This window comes from Parasteatoda tepidariorum, chromosome X2 (assembly GCF_043381705.1).
Source record: "Parasteatoda tepidariorum isolate YZ-2023 chromosome X2, CAS_Ptep_4.0, whole genome shotgun sequence".
Classification (NCBI taxonomy): Eukaryota; Metazoa; Arthropoda; class Arachnida; order Araneae; family Theridiidae; genus Parasteatoda; species Parasteatoda tepidariorum.
Window position 1 is genome coordinate 18,705,882 of NC_092215.1, and position 18,420 is coordinate 18,724,301.

Genomic DNA, 18,420 nt, shown 5'->3' on the forward strand with positions numbered 1-18,420 from the left:
GTGATCGGCGCGAGCCGGGTGCAGAATTTGTATCAACCACCCAACGAACCCGGATTCGACCCGGTTTACCTCTTTGGAAGGTAAACGTTTTATCCCCTAAGCCATCACGGCTCGTTGCATTACATTATATAATATTGCATTACTTTTTGCCGGGATAGTCTGGTTGGTTGGGCGTTAGGCCCATGACCAAGAGGCATTGAGTTCAATCCTCGTCGGCTGAATTAAATGATGGCTGGTGCACGACAAATCTGTCGGGTCTCCAAATCCTCCATATTTCCATAAAAATCATATCTCTGGGGATACTGAAAGGGAGATTGATCGTTCTCTGGTTTGGATCTAAATTACAGTCTGTAAATTAATGTATGAATGGGTTCACCCTATAAACGGGCTGTGACGTGTGTTTGTGACTGAAGTCGTATTCTTGACTGTAGATGGCATTTATTATCATTATTGCAATAAGTACATTTCGATTAAGCACTTTATTATTTTATGGTTTTGTTCGCCAAAAAGATCCACCAGAAGAAAGATCACCAAAAGAATTGTATTTATTTTTCATAAATGTAAAGTAGTGGTGGCAAAAGGTTTAGTCATGCTAGTATCTGTAGAACTGAAATTTCATTCCCTGATATTGTATTATATTATATTATACTATGCTATATTTTATACTATATTATACTATATATTATCTTAAATTGAGGCGTGGCTGACAGACAAAGCGCAAATAGCAAATGGAAGGCAATTATAATATTTTTAGTTTTATCGTTTTATCATATCATATATAGTTATTAGTGAGAGCAGAGGAATGCACCAAAACTCTTAGGTACTTCGCATTTGGTGTTGGGAATTATCTAGGGAAAAAGTTCCCAATTATTTCCTAATTGCCCGATAAAGAATAACGAAATACGAATGAACGATTCTTTGCCTAGAGAGGAGGGAGGGGGAAAAACTTTTATTATAATTATTTGCTAGAAATAATAAATATTTATTCTAAAAGTAACTTCTGAAACGGGAAATCGAATAATAATGCAGATTTAAAAAATATTTAAAATTAATTGCGGAAAGGGCTTGGTTTTCAATTAATGAGAAATAAAGAGATTTTAAACCAAATATATATATATATGTTCACGAGAACTTTATTCATTTCAGTGAGATAAAGCAGCCATGTCCAATTTTGAGTTGATTTTTTATGTTTTATACAAAGAGCTAATTAGTTTTCGAAAATAAGTTAGTCAATGAGATTATTTGTGTTAAGAATAATGACGTCTAATGAATTTAGGAAACTGACTAATTACTGTTATTTTATTTGCTTGAAGCAACTGATAATTTATTTTGGAATTGCTGTGGACTCATTGCTATGGAAGTAAACAAAGGATAAAACCTTTAATTGTTAAGGAGTTTCTCTGCCTTTAGCTGCCATGATAGCTTTGTCGATGTTTTTCTATTCCAAGTGCTGAGATTAACCGTCTTTGTTGAATGTCTGACTGCAGAGCGCAATTTACCGCAATCACAATCACTTATTTCTTGAAGTAGATTCTCGTATCTCATGCAATTTCTTTTTATTGCGAAGCTAATATAGAATGAAAATGGCCTTAATGCAAAAGCTTTTATTCACCAGATCTTTAGTATATCACTGAAACCCATTCTCGCAAAGCAACTTATTCTTGTTTTGAGAGAAGGGAATTCAAAAAACTCAAACTTAGATTTTAAATTAAAGAGAAATGGGACTTATTTAAATCTGACGGAAATTAGAAGAATTTTCATGGAGGCGTGAAACCTTAGAATTGGCAGTTAAAAGTAGGGCTCATTTCCTTTTCAATCACATCATAGGCTTGTGGGTGTTCATGGAAACCAACTTTGAAATAGCTTAAGTAATAGCCTGATATAGATCCCGAAGTTTAGTGTATTATAAATTGCTTTAGCACTTGCTGAGATTCTGGTTATAACTTGCAGAATGGTTCTTTTATTTTAATGGATAAAGTTTTCTCCGAAAACAAATATTTCAGCTAGAAATGACTTTGCAAAGTTTGTTAGGTAAATATAAAACTGAACAAATGAATACTCAGAATCCACTCAACATATAGTGAAAAACTTAACTAAACATATAGTCTTGGGACCAATAAACATATAGTCTTGAGAGCAAATATTAAATTAGCAACGTTTAGTTTAGTGTATTATAAATTGCTTTAGCACTTGCTGAGATTCTGGTTATAACTTGCAGAATGGTTCTTTTATTTTAATGGATAAAGTTTTCTCCGAAAACAAATATTTCAGCTAGAAATGACTTTGCAAAGTTTGTTAGGTAAGTATAAAACTGAACAAATGAATACTCAGAATCCACTTAACATATAGTGAAAAACTTAACTAAGCATATAGTCTTGGGACCAATAAACATATAGTCTTGTGAGCAAATATTAAATTAGCTGTTCGTTTAATTTTTTCGGTGTCGTTAACTTCTAATTGCATTCTTTTTTCACTGAAGCTTTTTCTTAATCATTTTTTTTAATTTCAACTATATCACAGAAGAGGTGGAAGTTCTCGAAACAAATTTCAGGTAAATGCATTACATGAACATACGTTGCATCTATATCATAAATTAAGTTGGTCTGCATTATTGGGTTTCGATTGTTTTATTTGTTTTATATCCTTCAATTAACAAATTTCTTTCAACTTTATTTTAAAGTATTACTACTTTAAAAGTATTACAACGTTTTTGAAACGTAAGGTGTTTTTGAGGTTGACAGTCGTAAAAAAGTGCCCCTGAGTTAGAAAAAGCTTTATGTTAAATAGCCTCATTAATAAACAATCTCATATACACCTCATAAAATCATCCTCAAATATAACTCAGCATTGCTTTGTGATTGGGTTAAATTATTCACACCTCAAATATATATATATATATTATATATATATATATATGCCAAAAATGTTATCCAGAGTATGCCAGAAGTATGTTCCAACTTAGCAATATGTTTACGTTTCATAAAATTTAAACACTATTAAGGTTCAAAACGTTTTGGAATTTTTAATAATAAATAGTCTTATTGATATAATATATTTTAAATGTATTCTTTAAAAAATATGAAATGAATGCTGAATGCTTTGATTTTAAGTGGAAGATTAAGCTGACGTGTAAAGCAAGTTCAAAGAAACTTTCGAATGAGCCAGCCGTTGTGGAAATTATAAATGGTTTCAATTATTTAATTTTCATTTAAAATCTAATGAAAGATTAATGAAGATACTCAAACTCATAAACTTTAATGAAGATACTCAAATTCATTTGACCAGCATTTACAAATATGAATCATAATTAAATGGAAAAAAAATCTAAGTAATGGTAGTTAACTGGTTGCGAACTCACATGGCCTTTCAATTATTTTAATTCTCTTCCAATTCTCTAACAAAGAGTCCGCATAATGATTCTAGAATTATTTGTGGAATTTTAATTATCTAACTAAATTTCCCATCAGTTTGAAGTCAACACATTTAATTGCAATGAATTCCTGAAAACGAGTTCATTGTCACCTTTTTTACATATTGCTTAATATTCCTAGGGATTTAATTACTTTTCTAATGAGTAAACATTCAAAATAATAGTAATCGATACTCGGTTTTTTTTCATCTAAGCTTATGATAAAAATATTTAGACGCGTTTTTTTAAACAAAATAATTTTAGTAAAAGATTAAACTGGAAAGTTGAGTTTCTTCTCAAAATGTGGTACCGCTAATCTAAACCTCTATTTCAGAAAATATATTTATTAATTATTTATTAATTATTAAGGATTATTAATTATTAAGAATTATTAATTATTAAGGATTATTAATTATTAAGGATTATTAATTATTAAGGATAACGAGGAAAAATTTGTTCTACTCCAACAACTTCTCTACGTTTCAATTACTAATCTAAGGAGTTTATAATAAAAATAATAATAATCGATACTCAGATTTTTTTTCATTAAGGCTTATGATGAGGTTAATACGTTTTTTTTTCTTGACAAAATAATTTTAATGAAAGATTGAACTTTAAAGTAGGGTTTCTTTTTAACTTGTGGCACCGTTAATCTTGTGCTCTATTTCAGAAAAGATATTTATTAATTTTGGCTTGATTACGAAAGAAAAGTTTTTCTTCTGTAACAGTTTTGCTACTTTTCAATTACTTCTCTAATGATATTCAAAATAATAATAATCGATACTCAGGTCTTTTTTAATCTAAGCTTATGATGAAATATTCAAACAAATTTTTTGTGTGTTTTAGTGAAATATGTTTAGTAAAAAGTTGAACTTGAAATAATTGTTTATAGTTATTGTTTATAAATAATTCTTCAGTTCAACCAAACTATAAAAAAATAGGTAAAGGGTTATCTTTACCTTTAAGGAATTATCATTTAAACTAGTAACAAATTTCAAATTTGGGGCTCACTTTCCTTGAAATACTAGTTTTTTCCTACTGCTTTCTTAAACAAAACTTGATATAATTAGTTTAAGAATTCAAAAAAGAAAAAAAAAACTTGATCCAGTAGATAAATTTATTGACAAAAAATTAGTTCAACTTAATAAGCATTTTATTCGAAATACTTTAATCCTTCGAAATACTCTCTAGTACACAGTACAAATTCTGGACTTAGCGAATCGAATTTGGTAATGATCAGTCATGTACCGAATCGTTATCTTCCCATTTGGTTGAGCTTCAATACCTTTAAGTGGCTCATTTTCTCCTAACGGCTCATTTTCTTGATGAGAAATTCGTTGAGTGGTATTTTCAGTCCTTGAATTGTGTTGATTAAAGCATGTTAAACTTGAATAAATAAAGATATTAGTTTAACTTTTTTTCAAAACTATAATATGAAATTTTAAAAAAAAATGCAGAATATAAACTAATTAACTAATAAAGCAGAACTAAACTAACATAGTTTATAAATCATAAAAATAATTTAAAAGGATATTGGACCTCTGTGAGTGTTGCGAAATTTATGCGTGAATGATAATTTTGTACTCTAATAATCCAGGGTCCCTGATTGAAGAGTGTAGGACACTAGAATCTCTTTATACAGTGTGGTCCCGAATTCATGGTACAAATTTTAAAAATAGATACAGGACATTGTTTCAATCATTTATAGGAATATATGGGTGCAAGTGACGTGTTGAGGCCTAAACAGAGGAAATAAAAGAAAAAGAGAAATGGAGTTATTGGTTGCGTTGCCGGTAGAGGGCAGCAGATGTCTAACCACCGTTCAACATAATGAATGTCAGTAAGGGAAAGCGCCATTCGCAATTGTACTGACGTTTACGATGGGAGACAATATAAATATAAATTTACCAACACTTTTATAAATTTATAGCACCTACGGCAATAATGTAAAAACAACTGTTTACTTTTAAAATATTTCAAAAAAGACTAGAAATAAAATGTACCAAATGATTTAAGCGAATGAACGATATCGCATTACGAATTTATTTGAGTTCATTTGTTTTATTCTTAAAAAAGAGAACAATATTCGAAAAAGAAGTTTAAAAAATGAAATGCTATGCTCATTTTCCTAATTATATCTTATTTGTTTCTTCGCATTTCGGTAAGTGTCCATGCATTTCAAGCTCAGTTCATTATCGAAAACACATATTTCAAACTGCGTCCATTTTTAAACACATGTTTTAAGCTGTGTCCTACTCATCGGCGAAATGCACTTTTTACTTTTTCTTCAAACTAAAATTAAAATTCAATTAATTGAGTTAATTCGTATTTAAATCAACATTTATGATAGTTCGTAGCTCTTAATTTCTCTCAAAATTTCTAAGTAATGAAACTTATATGTTCTTTGCAATAAAATAAATAAAGGCTTTATTATGGGGACCGGAAAGTAATGTCATTTCGGTGCATTTGAAATTTGCAATCAAGATTTTATTTTTAATCAGTAATGTATTCACTCTCGTTATCAACACCCTTTCAATGCAGGATCGAAAATTAATCGAAATGGATCGAAAAAAAATATTAGTTCTTAAGACTAACGAATATTTAATGGGCCGAAATGACACTACTTTCCGGTCCCCCTAATATTTTCTAGTCTATTATGAAATTTCTTTAACAGTCTAATTGGTTTTGAATTTATTTTTAGTAGGACTTGTATATCTAATATACCATCTTTTATATTATAATATAAACTAAGTTTAAATTATTAAACTAAATAATGGAACTTATAACTTTTTTAACATATTTTGATTAATTCTACTAACTTTAATTAACAAATAATTCAAGTTACTTTCAAAGTCCAATGTTACTGAAAGCTTTATCTTCAAAATGCTGAAATGCAATATATTGAATATCGTTTGAGGAGGACTTCATACGATATCATAATAATGAAATGGATACCGTTCCATTTGCAAATTGCATCTCCCATCTCAATTGCATAAAAGCCTGAGATATACACTTTGTAGTCAAAAGTCACCGAAATGCATTTGATTTCAGTCATATTTTCGCATTTCTAAATGCAACCTGATAGAAATATTCTGTTGCATCAAGTTCAAGTTTAATGTTATGCTTATGTGGAAATATAGGTTGAAAGTCAATTATTGAACTACAATAAATGTAATAAAAATTTACATTGCTGTCTACATAGTGTGCTGTATTATAGGATATTGTAGCAATATGTGTTACAGTGTGTGTACTAAAAGAAAATAAATGCTTTTTTTTTGGAATACAGTTAGTTTTTTTAAGAATTTTCATTATTATTTAAGTCTGTTTTACTAAGGCTCTTTTTCAAGAATTTTCATTATTATTTCAGTCTGTTTTACCAAGGCTCTTTTTTAAGAATTTTCATTACTATTTAAGTCTGTTTTACTAAGGCTCTTTATTAAGAATATTCATTATTATATAAGTCTGTTTTACTAAGGCTCTTTATTAAGAATTTTCATTATTATTTAAGTCTGTTTTACTGAGGCTCTTTTGTCCCATATAATAATGCTTTTTTGTGAATATTATGTTACTTTTACAATTGATATGAGTTAAAAACATTTTTTATGATTATTGGGTCAAGTATTGATCACCATTTGGTAGCGCCTTCTATGTTTTTTTCTGAAAATGGCTTGAAAAACGTCAATATGGTTAAAAACCATATTTTTTTGTGAATAAAAAGCGCTTGTGATCTAATTTCTTAATATATATTTATATATAACCGCAAAAAAAATTTGCGTTTACGATTATTAATGTTCTATTACGTAGCCTTGTAATTGTGAACCCAATCCAAAAGGCGAGAAAACTCCTTCCTGGATAGAGTATTGGTAGAAACTCTCCTTCGTGGAGGATTGATAGAACTAACCCGCATTTGTTTACACGGAGAGGAAAAGCACGAAAACCTCGCACATTTGGCCTGACGGCAAAGGGAATCAGCCCCATGATTAGTCTACAACAGAGGATTTTTTTTCATCATCACTGCAGTTGATATATAATTCGTATCGGCCAGCCATCGCTGGGATTCGAGCCCGGCTGACCTCATTGGGAGGCGAGTGCTCTATCCTTTGCGCCATTACAGTTGTTTTTATAATTGCTGTGAGTTAGGAACAATATTTCATAACCATTGGGTCAAGTTTAACCCATATTTCACAAGGTTCTTTTAAGCTAATTCTGAAAATGGAGCGAAGAAAAAGAACATGGGAAAATAAAAAGCACTAGTGATTTGATTTTTAATATTTAAAAAGTAGTTTCAGGGTAGCTTTTTTTTTGGATAAGTGAGAATTATTCATTAATTTTGATAAATTTAGTTCGGTGAAAAATTTCCCCTAACTGTCGAGTTTAAATGAAGTTAAAAAAAATAAAAATTAAATTTCAATGTTCAAATTTTTTGCCCGTTTCAAATTTAATATAATCTTTACGGCTATTTAACTGTTACCTTTTTTATTTCTTCTAGCGAAAAGTGTCGAAAAACACTGTTATTACACAGCTTTCCTTATGCTTTAGCATTTTATATTGCTTATAACTGTTTTATAGTATTTACAGTTTTATTCAATTGATTTAATCTTCAATGCTATCTGATTTCATTCAATTTTGAATGCGGCTGTTTAGATTTTTGCCATTCAATCTATTTCATGCATTTTAGTAGGATAAATGTATAGTTCGTTCTGTTGTGTTCCATTAAAATGGTTATTCAATTGAGTTCAATTAATATTGACGTTTTCATTTCAACATAAACAATTAATGTTGAAAGTGTGTGTAGAGCAACTTATATAGCTAATATCTTTTTCATTGTTATTTGGTACAATAGCGTTTTGATAGAATTTTCAAACACGTTTTCATATGGTTGTCAGTATAATCAATTCTGCATAATTTCACTAGTCAAGCGTTCTTCGATACTTCGGGTTTCATGGACTTGTTGCCATGAACTTTTGACCATTTAAATTTCTTTATTTAATTTATTTTATTTATTTATTTATTTTGCCGATATAGCCTGGTTGACAGGGTGCTGGACTCACACTCGTGAGAGCGGAGTTTCCCTGTGTAGTAAATGCTGACAGGTGCTCGGCTAATTCTGTCGAGTCACAAAGTCCTCCATGTTTCCATAACAAATTATATCTCTGGGGGTACAGAATTAGATATTGATCAGCCATTGGTTTATTTCAAAATTACGATCTGTTGATGAATGAGTGAGTCTGCCCCATAAACGGATGTGACGCATGGGTGTGGCAGAAGTTGAATTCTTGGCTATAGATGGCGCCACTGGAAAACAAGAACAGTCTGCGGGAATCGCTTTGAGATTTCTTCTCGTGATTGCTTTAATGTCTGCAGTTTGAATAAATATTTTTTCTGATGGAGAAAAATTATTAAAAGAATATTTAATATTTTTAGCTTTTTTCAAATAATTAGCTTTTTTTAGCATTCAATTTGATTGATTTCAATTCCTTACAATATAAATATACTTATTACTATGATTTTTATTATCATTGAAATTATTGTTATGATTGACATTATTGCTATGATTTTTGATTAACTGTTACACATTTTATATTTGATATTATACTTTGTTTCATTAGCTCGGTATTAATAATAATTTAAGTATTAACAATTATTATTTTACAATATCTACAATATATGTCTTATTAAAAATTATAATTATTAATGTAATATAATTTTAGTTTTTTCAATTGGACGTGCTTCAATATTCATTTTTTTTAATTCTATTTTTTTCCATATTAATGCGCGTTTCTATGTGTACTATTGTACTTTTTTACGATTATGTTTTTTTTTTAAATTCGTTTTTTAGAAGCTTTGGATATTAACAATTATTATATTATGCGCTTCAATTTTGAATTTATTATTTTCAGTTTTTTTTAATTACCATTTTTGTTTCATTACTACAATTTAACATTTATTGCACTTAGTTTATTAAAATACTTCAGGTAATAACAATTGTTATATTTAATTTATTTATTGTATAGCTCATTTGAATAGTCACCTGATTGATTTCATTTTTTTTATATTAGGTTTTATTTTATTGTTAGGATTTTTATTTTTACTATTAAGTTTTGTTTTATTAGTTTTTAAAATCGCTACAAAGTTTTAAAATTTACATATTTTATTCAGTTTATTCTACAAAAACTAACACTTTCCAAATTGTTTCCAATAAATCTCAAGAATATAAGGCAAAGCTTATTTGAAGATTCCATCCTAAAAGTCTAGTATTGTATTTTCCACGTGTAAGTGGTTGCCTGGCAAACCCCGTGTGATGACAGCTTCCATAGCAACCAGGATGCTGCGTTGCCATGACAACGGTATCCAAGTCTTCTTTCCCGCCAAGCGTACATGTTTCTCAGCTATAGACCTTCAGGGAAAATGCTTGCCAATGAATTTGCGGGCTTTTCCATCGTTTCCTATCTTTTCAACGCCAAGCACGGATGTCTAAAGACTTTATTTTCGATTTTTTTTTCTCTTTTTCTAAGCTTTAAGCGAATTCTCTATGAATTTATGCAAGACATTAGTCTTTAAGAGCGGTGTCATTTTCGCACAAGAAAGCGGAGCTATAAAAGAAGTTCCTGACTAAAGTTGATAGTTTTGAGTGAGAAACGTTGGAAAAACAAAAATCATGACAGTAAAAAAAAACTTAACTTTTTTTAGGCATAGATAAAGGAGTGGGATAAGGTCAAGCCATTAATGGGAATTTTTAGGTGACGACAAAATTTTATTGCCTTACTTTCATTATAAAATTCCGAATTAATGATATCTGATATATTTTTTTTACTTCGTGTAATCGTTTTTTTTAACGACCTTTCTTATAAATTTGTTTTAAAATCAAATAATTTTTATTTTGAATTATGAATGTTAATTTACTTATTTTAAAGTGCAAAAAATGTTCACCATATATCCCGGTTTAAATTTAAACTAAAAGGTTAAACTAAAAAAAGACTGAAAATCCTCAAAATTTAGATTTGACATAAAATGAATAATTTGCAAAATATTTTTAATAAATACAGTTTATATAGTTTTAAAGATAACTTAAAGCGTATTTTTCTTAAAATAAGATTTTTGTGCACAAAAAAGAATGACCCATTTTCGAAAATGAGTATTTGAAAAGATTTCTCATAAACTTACAGTCGTTAGTAAATACATACGCTTTATAAAACACAAATTTTATGTAGTCTTAAGCATGTAAATATTTATGGCAAATGAGTATAGGGCAAAACTAAGAAAACTACGTTACTAGCCAGTGATCAGTTGTAGCAATTTTAACTGTGGTCACTAATACTATACTACTTTAAATAGTTTTTTTAATTGTTGAAAATATTAAACGATAAGAAAATATATTAATAATGCAAGGCATTTCTTTAAATACATTTCTCCAGATTTTATGAAACAAACGTAAAATAAAGTACCTTTCAAATTATTATAAGACATACATAATAGTTTCATAATTATTAAAAAAATAACGTTAAAATGCACGTAAGTGTATTTTCAATAATAGAAGTCGCTTTCTGATGGCGACTAACTGGCAACTTTTTTATCGTATCTTGTTTATTTAGTCGCCATGGTCGGTGGTAACCGTTAATTTTTCGTAAACAAAAGAGGCAACAACAAAATTTTAATTGCCTACCAAATTTACTCAGCCAAATTTACTCACCACATAACGAGGAGAATCAGGTTTGAATTTCAGTGGTGGCTGGTTGATAGGTTGCAGTCCTGACGTAAAATATCCCCAGTGGTAGACGGATGATAGGTTAGAATCCCCTTGCCACCGGGCTAACTGTGGAAGGTTTTCGTAGTTTTCCACTCCATGCAACACAAATTGGGGGTAAATTCCATCAAAAGGTTTTCCAAGAAGGTTAGGTTTTCCTAATACTTGATCCAGGAGTTTCCTTGCCTTCTGGGTAGGGTTAAAAAATTACAAGGCTGCAGAGATGAACATTGATAGTCGTACACTCAGAATTGGGTCGACTGTTTAGCACTGGTTATAAAATAAAATAAAATAAAATAAAATAAAATAAAATAAAATAAAATAAAATAAAATAATGTTATAAGCATACATGTTGGAAATGTTAAATATTTCGCTACTCTTTATATTGAAATATTTGTACACTCTTAATTAGTGGGTAAAATATTTCATTACGCTTCTGTATTAGACATTTTATTACGCTTCAGTATTGATTATTTCAATATTAAAGTATTAAATATTTTATATCATTAAATACTCATCCGTTTTAATCAATTTTTATCGCATTTCTCTTCTATGATTCAGGGGTCAGGTATTTAATTTTCAGATGGAAAAAGTTAGATCTTACTTGGTAAATTTAATGTCAAATTACTATTTCGTCTTATTGCAGGCATTGAACACATGATCCATATCGGATATCTGTCAGTGTTCAAGCACCCAGTCTCGTAATTTTAAGCCCATTCTAGAAGACATGAGCACTCTTAATTAAATCATTTGAACAAGCACACATTGATTGGAAACATTTTGAATGAAATCGATTCCTATTACAGGGAAAGAAAAATCATGAAAATCTCTTTCGGTAAACCTCTAACCCAGTGTTTCTCAAACTTATGACTTTGGTGTACCCTTTCTAAATTTTTCGTAACGCTGTGTACCACTAATAAAAAAATGAATGTATTTTTTACTATAAAACAACTGCACAAAAGTTAGAAACCACAACTGGCTGTTGACACCAATAATTATTAACTGTTAACTCTGCAAAAAATAGCCAATAGAAAAATACGTAATCGTAAATTTTCATGGCTAGCTTTGTTTTTAAATAAAATGTTTTAAAATTTTCGTTTGTTGCAAGATATTTCGCATAAGAATAGGTACCCCCACTAAACTGTTCCCGTACACCTGGGGGTACGCGTACCACACTTTGGGAAACACTGCTCTAACCCATTATCCGTCTACCACAAGTGGTATTTTTTGTCATCACTATATTATCGATGTGAGCTAGGAGACCTATACAAATCGACCTACCATCATCAGGATTGGAACCTGACCTGACAAAACCGGGGATGACGCAATTAAATTCTTTAAATAAGCCCTTGAACCATAAAAATTAAGGTTAAGCTTTTAAAAATGAATTAATCGTTAAACATGAATCTCGTACAGGAAAAACCGATCATTAGATAAACAGTTATTCAGACGGTGCCCAATTTTTTTCTGCCATCTGTAAAATTTTAAGATACTTTTTCTGTTGTTATAGTTTCTTTTTACTTCAATTATACTTTTTGCTTATTAAAATAAAAATCAGCTAAAAGTACTTCAATGAAATATTTTGAAATTGAAATGACAATAAAGCTGTTTAAATTAATGTTTTTTAGGGAATTCAGAGTTGAAGTTTCATTTACCATTTTAATGGACTCGGATCCTGAAAAATATTAAGTCTGAATATTGTGATCGGAGTAGAGTGTCTGTATATTAGTCATAAATCAATTTGAAATGACTCCTCATACAGGCTTAGTAGTTTCTTATTTTCAAAAATTTTTTGGAAGCCATCTCATAAGTCCATGATTGATATTTGAGAAAAGTTTTTACCCCTGCTTTAAGAGTGGACTGTCTTTGAGACAATAAATTTGGAGTTAAACAAAAAGAATAAAATGAGGTTTTGGGCAGAAGTCCAAATCGTCAAATAACGCTATTTCTTTTTGAGTTTAAGGTGTGAATGCAAATTATCCAATCGCTCTTTAAAGAAAAGTAAGGAAGTATTGAAGAGCATGATTTATCACATAAATAACCGAGCGAAATTTTTTATATACTTTATCTGTAATATCTGGTGCACTTAATAATGTAGGCAATAATTAATAAGATACAAAATACTGTAAGCAGGAGTTAATAAGATGCAAAATCGAAATCGTCAAATAACGCTATTTCTTCATGAGTTTAAGGTGTGAATGCAAATTATCAAATCGCTCTTTAAAGAAAAGTAAGGAAGTATTAAAGAGCATGATTTATCACATAAATAACTGAGCTAAGTTTTTTTATATACTTTATCTGTAATATCGAGTGCACTTAATAATGTAAGCCATAATTAATAGGATGCAAAATAATGTGAGCAGGAGTTAATAAGATGCAAAATCTAAGTCGTCAAATAACGCTATTTCTTTTTGAGTTTAAGGTGTGAATGCAAGTTATTAAATCGCTCTTTAAAGAAAAGTAAGGAAATATTAAAACATGATTTATCGCATAAATAACCAAGCTAATTTTTTTATATACTTTATCTGTAATATCTGGTGCACTTAATAATGTAGGCAATAATTAATAAGATACAAAATAATGTATGCAGGAGTTAATAAGATGCAAAATGAAATCTTCAAATAACGCTATTTCTTTTTGTGTTTAAGGTGTGAATGCAAATTTTTTAAATCAGTCTTTAAAGAAAAGTAAGGAAGTATTAGAGCATGATTTATCACATAAACAGCCTAGCTAAAAAAGATTTTTAAAACTTTATCTGTAATATTGGGTGTAGTAATTATTAAGATGCAAAATAATGTAAGCAGTTGTTAATAAGATGCCATAGAAAGTATACAGTAATTAATAAGATGGAAAATAACGTTGTCTGTTATGATCATGTCATAGAAAGGAGGCAAAAATTAATTAAATGCATAACAATGTAAGCAATAATGAAATAATAAATAGAGAGGTGCGGAATTTTTATATATGTATAATGTAAGTAAAAGAATGTTCTATTACGATTGCGTGATTTCCTTAGTTTCATTGACAATTAAGCTATCATTTATTGTATCTGATAATATTTTTCCATACTTAACCATATTCATCCATATTCCTAACCATATTTTTCATATTTGTCGAACTACGATATGAAATTAATTGTTGAGATTAAACGCTAAACATACTGAGATTTGGTTAAGCTGCAATATTTTTATTAAAAGGATTGTTGATTTAATAATGACTAATTATTTTGAATAAACAGCCTGGACATAAAATGTAGGAAACCGTCATAATTTGGAAGTGAAAATTTGGGGCATATCAGCGAGCATTTACAATTATTCTTATATATTCACTATACATTTTAATATTATTAAAAGTACGTATGTATTGCGACAAAACACAATTTTTCATAGACTACGCTCTAAAAATAATCCCGAAAGGTTCTATATGGGGCAGCTACGGTGTATGTAGTTTTTAAAAACGTTTCTAAATGTTTCGTAATCCTCTTTCGGGGCTAGGCTACCAATAATGTCAATAGTTAACTATCAAAAGGTAACTAATCGAATTAGCGTGTCATATATACTAGTAAGTTGAAATTCAATAGTTGTAGTGGTAGCTACGCTACATTATTCCTCCACTAGAATTTTACCGGTGATGCAAATCGATGAATGGATATCACTAGTTGATTGACTGCTACTTTGCAAGAGGTTGGGAAAGCTGTATTGAAATCACCGGGTTCTCAGTGCAGGTTTTGAGAGCTTTATTTAGGATCATGGTTGTAAGAATTATCGTTCCTGTGTTGTAAATAGTAGTCGAATGTTTAGATGCCCCACTTGTGTGTGATCGAGGTAGCAACAGCGTGAGGAGGACAATGTCGTAGTCATATATTAGAAGTCAACTGTTCTGTGAATCATCCGTCGAACTAGGTGTTCAGATCCCGTCCGCGAGTCACCAGTGTGGGATTAGGCTGCCGACAGTGTCAACCGTTATCTATTAAAAGGTACCTCCTAATTGAATAGTAGTTGACATGTTTTATATACTTGATATACTTGTGAATGGGAATTGAATTGTTGCCGTGGTTGCTACGCTATACTCTGAAAAATTGGCATCAATGCACTTCAGTTTCGTAATATTTCTAAATATTTCTAAATTGATCGGCATATTAAATGAAGATCTATAATATTTTTGGAAACATTTTTGTAAAATCATAATTAGTTTCTGAAATTACTTAAAATGTATTTATTCATTTTTATGCTTTAAGTTTTAAATAAATTTTCGATATATTTGAAAAAGTAGAGCATACTCTTACTAGGTTTATTAAAAAAGTATTTTTATATTTCTTAAGGAAATGATTATGTTTAATTTTTAGCTTTTATATTTGCTATTAATTTTTAACATCGCAACAGATATTTTCTTGTCTAAAAGTCCCAAATTCCTCAGAATTTGTAGAATATTGCTATTTTATTAGCTAAAAATAGACTTGTGCTCTTAATATTCTTTATTTTTTTAAAAAAAATAAGAATTTAAAATATTTCGCAACTTTGAACAATATTTTAGAGCTTGTGTCAAACCGAAAATTCGAAAAAGTATACTTGAAATTACTCGAAAAATAATTTTGGTAAAATTACGAGATTGTATGGTTAAACGGAACAGTTAAATGGTTTTTATGCAATGCTCTTGGGTATCATGATAAAATTATCAAATTTTCATTTCATTTTCAATTTCTTTCAATTTAAATTATTTTAATAAAATCTTAACAAATTAGTGATAATTCAAATAACTACAAATAATTCTGGTTTTAATGATCTTAAACTTATATAGTGAAACTAAATAAACTGAAAGTGCTACTGTTCACTCATAGCTAAGTGTGCTATCATAAACTCACAATTAAAAGTTCATCTATACGCTCATACACTGAAGTTATCTTTCATACCAGTATTAACAACTAACTATGCTATAAAACAGATACAATTGGTAAACAATTGGATTTTTGTGATTTATTATTAATGCTTTAAAAGCGCTGTAATATAAAGTGTCCTTTTCCCAGTCATTATAATTATGAATTATTGTTTTTAGCTATACAATGCAACTTTAATTATGAAAATAGTAAACCATTGTTGCAGTGATAAGTAACATAAATTATTTTCCTTGCCAACATATTGTACCAATGTAATATAAAGTGTCCATTTCCTAGTCATTATTATTATGAATTATTGTTTTTTGCTATACAATGCAACTTTAATTATGAAAATAGTAAACCATTGTTGCAGTGATAAGTAACATAAGTTATTTACCTTGTCAACATATTGTACCATTGTAATATGAAGTGTCCATTTCCTAGTCATTATTATTATGAATTATTGTTTTTAGCTATACAATGCAACTTTAATTATGAAAATAGTAAACCATTGTTGCAGTGATAAGTAACATAAATTATTTACCTTGTCAACATATATTGTACCATTACTTATAAGTTTTATAATTTATTTAAATAATTATCAACTATGGTGATTACTTAAAAATGGTTAGTCTTTCAATTTTAACTATTTTAATAAAATCTATGTTTCCTTAATTTTCCTATATCTACTAGTTTTAAACCAGAAATATTTTGAAATGGACTAGTTAATATTTTCTCTAAAAGCTTCTCAGATCCACATATGGATTAATGATCCATTAATAGACTAATCAGTCTTCTGAAGCTTATATCACTTTTCGTCTAAAGCTCTTAAGCAAACTTTGATCGACCTGTTTAACTGACTCCCATCTTTCGCCTATTTAATATATTGTAAACATTTATCATGTGATAACATGTGAATTGAAATTCGTTGATCCGAAATAGTTTTGACATGTTTAAATATGTGTTAAATTTCATGATTAATTTCGGAAAATTTAAACATACATGAAATAAAATCTCAATAATTATTACAATATTAGATTATGACTTGTTCCTTATGAATTGGTTTGATTCATAATTTTTGATAATAAAATTATTGATGACATTATTTTATGTGAAAAAAATATTAATTGGAATTCGTCGATCGGAAATTATTTTGACATATTTAAATTTGTGTTGAATTCCTATCTGTATTTGTGTTGAATTGTGACTAACACATTCATCAAAGCAAAGATACTACTTTCAAAAAATTATTAGATCAGGGTTTGTTCTTTATAAATTGGTTTGTTTCATTATTTTCGATAATAAAATTAAATACATTATTTTTTCTGAAAAAAATATAGATTAAATACTTTATCGTATAATAAGTGGTTTGATTGCCGAATTGCATGTTTTTTTAAATGAAATTCTTTTGTAATATTGTAATTTGTATATCAATATTTGATTATGCTACGAATAATCATAACTCTTGTCATAATGATCTTAAACTTGTATGTAAAACTAAACAAACTGGAAACGTTATTTTATCTTATCGTGTAATTATAAGCTCAAAATTAAAAAAGCACCAATACACTGTAAAAAGTTACGAATGGAATTACAGTATAAAGTACCAGCACTCACTTGGAGTGCGCCATCTGTAAAATCCATTTGAAAGTAAAATTCATTTATACCGTAAACATAGCGTAATTTTTACAGTAATATTCAGTTAATTGGAGTGGTTCTATGATTTTGCTGTTATTATTACTGTAAAAATTACGGTGTATCAGATTTTTCAATTCCGTTACATGTTCGGATAAAAATGGATTTTACGTCAAAAAGTAACCGCATTCCGAATCCTAGTACTTTTTACAGTAGTTTGATCAAGAAACTTTTACAGTGTACGCTAATGCACTAAAATTTTTCTTTTACACGCGTATTAACAGCTATAACTGCAGTAAAACGAATGCAATTTCTGAACAATTGGATTACTGTGATTGATTATTACTGCTTTAAAAGCGTAGTACTACAAATTGTCCACTTGCTGGCCATTATAAAAATGAATCATTGTTTTCAGCTATAAAATGCATCTGTCATGAAAAAATAAACCATTGTTGCATTGCTCTTAATTCGTGTTGAGAATAGAAGTAACATAAATTATTTTCAATTATAAAAAATCTTGGGCTAAATACCTTTATTGCTGTCTGGCTTATTATTTTTGTTGTTATTTTTAATCACGTGCAAGGTATAATAACTTAAAAATATTCTTTACAAAAGTATGAGTACTTAGAATGTCAATGAATTATGATTGATGCTCTAAATTACAAAGATTTAAAGATTAATTTTTGTCGTTCTAAATTCATACACACCCCTCCTCTTCTACAAGAGTTAATGATGGGTTCATAATTAATTAAGCATACT

At 29.1% G+C, this 18,420-nt stretch overlaps 1 protein-coding gene across 1 annotated transcript in view; it reads left to right on the forward strand.

The window, feature by feature from the left end:
* Positions 1–18,420, forward strand: part of LOC107450569 (small conductance calcium-activated potassium channel protein 1-like) — a 640,664-nt gene that overhangs the window by 422,420 nt on the left and 199,824 nt on the right. The window lies entirely within an intron of this gene.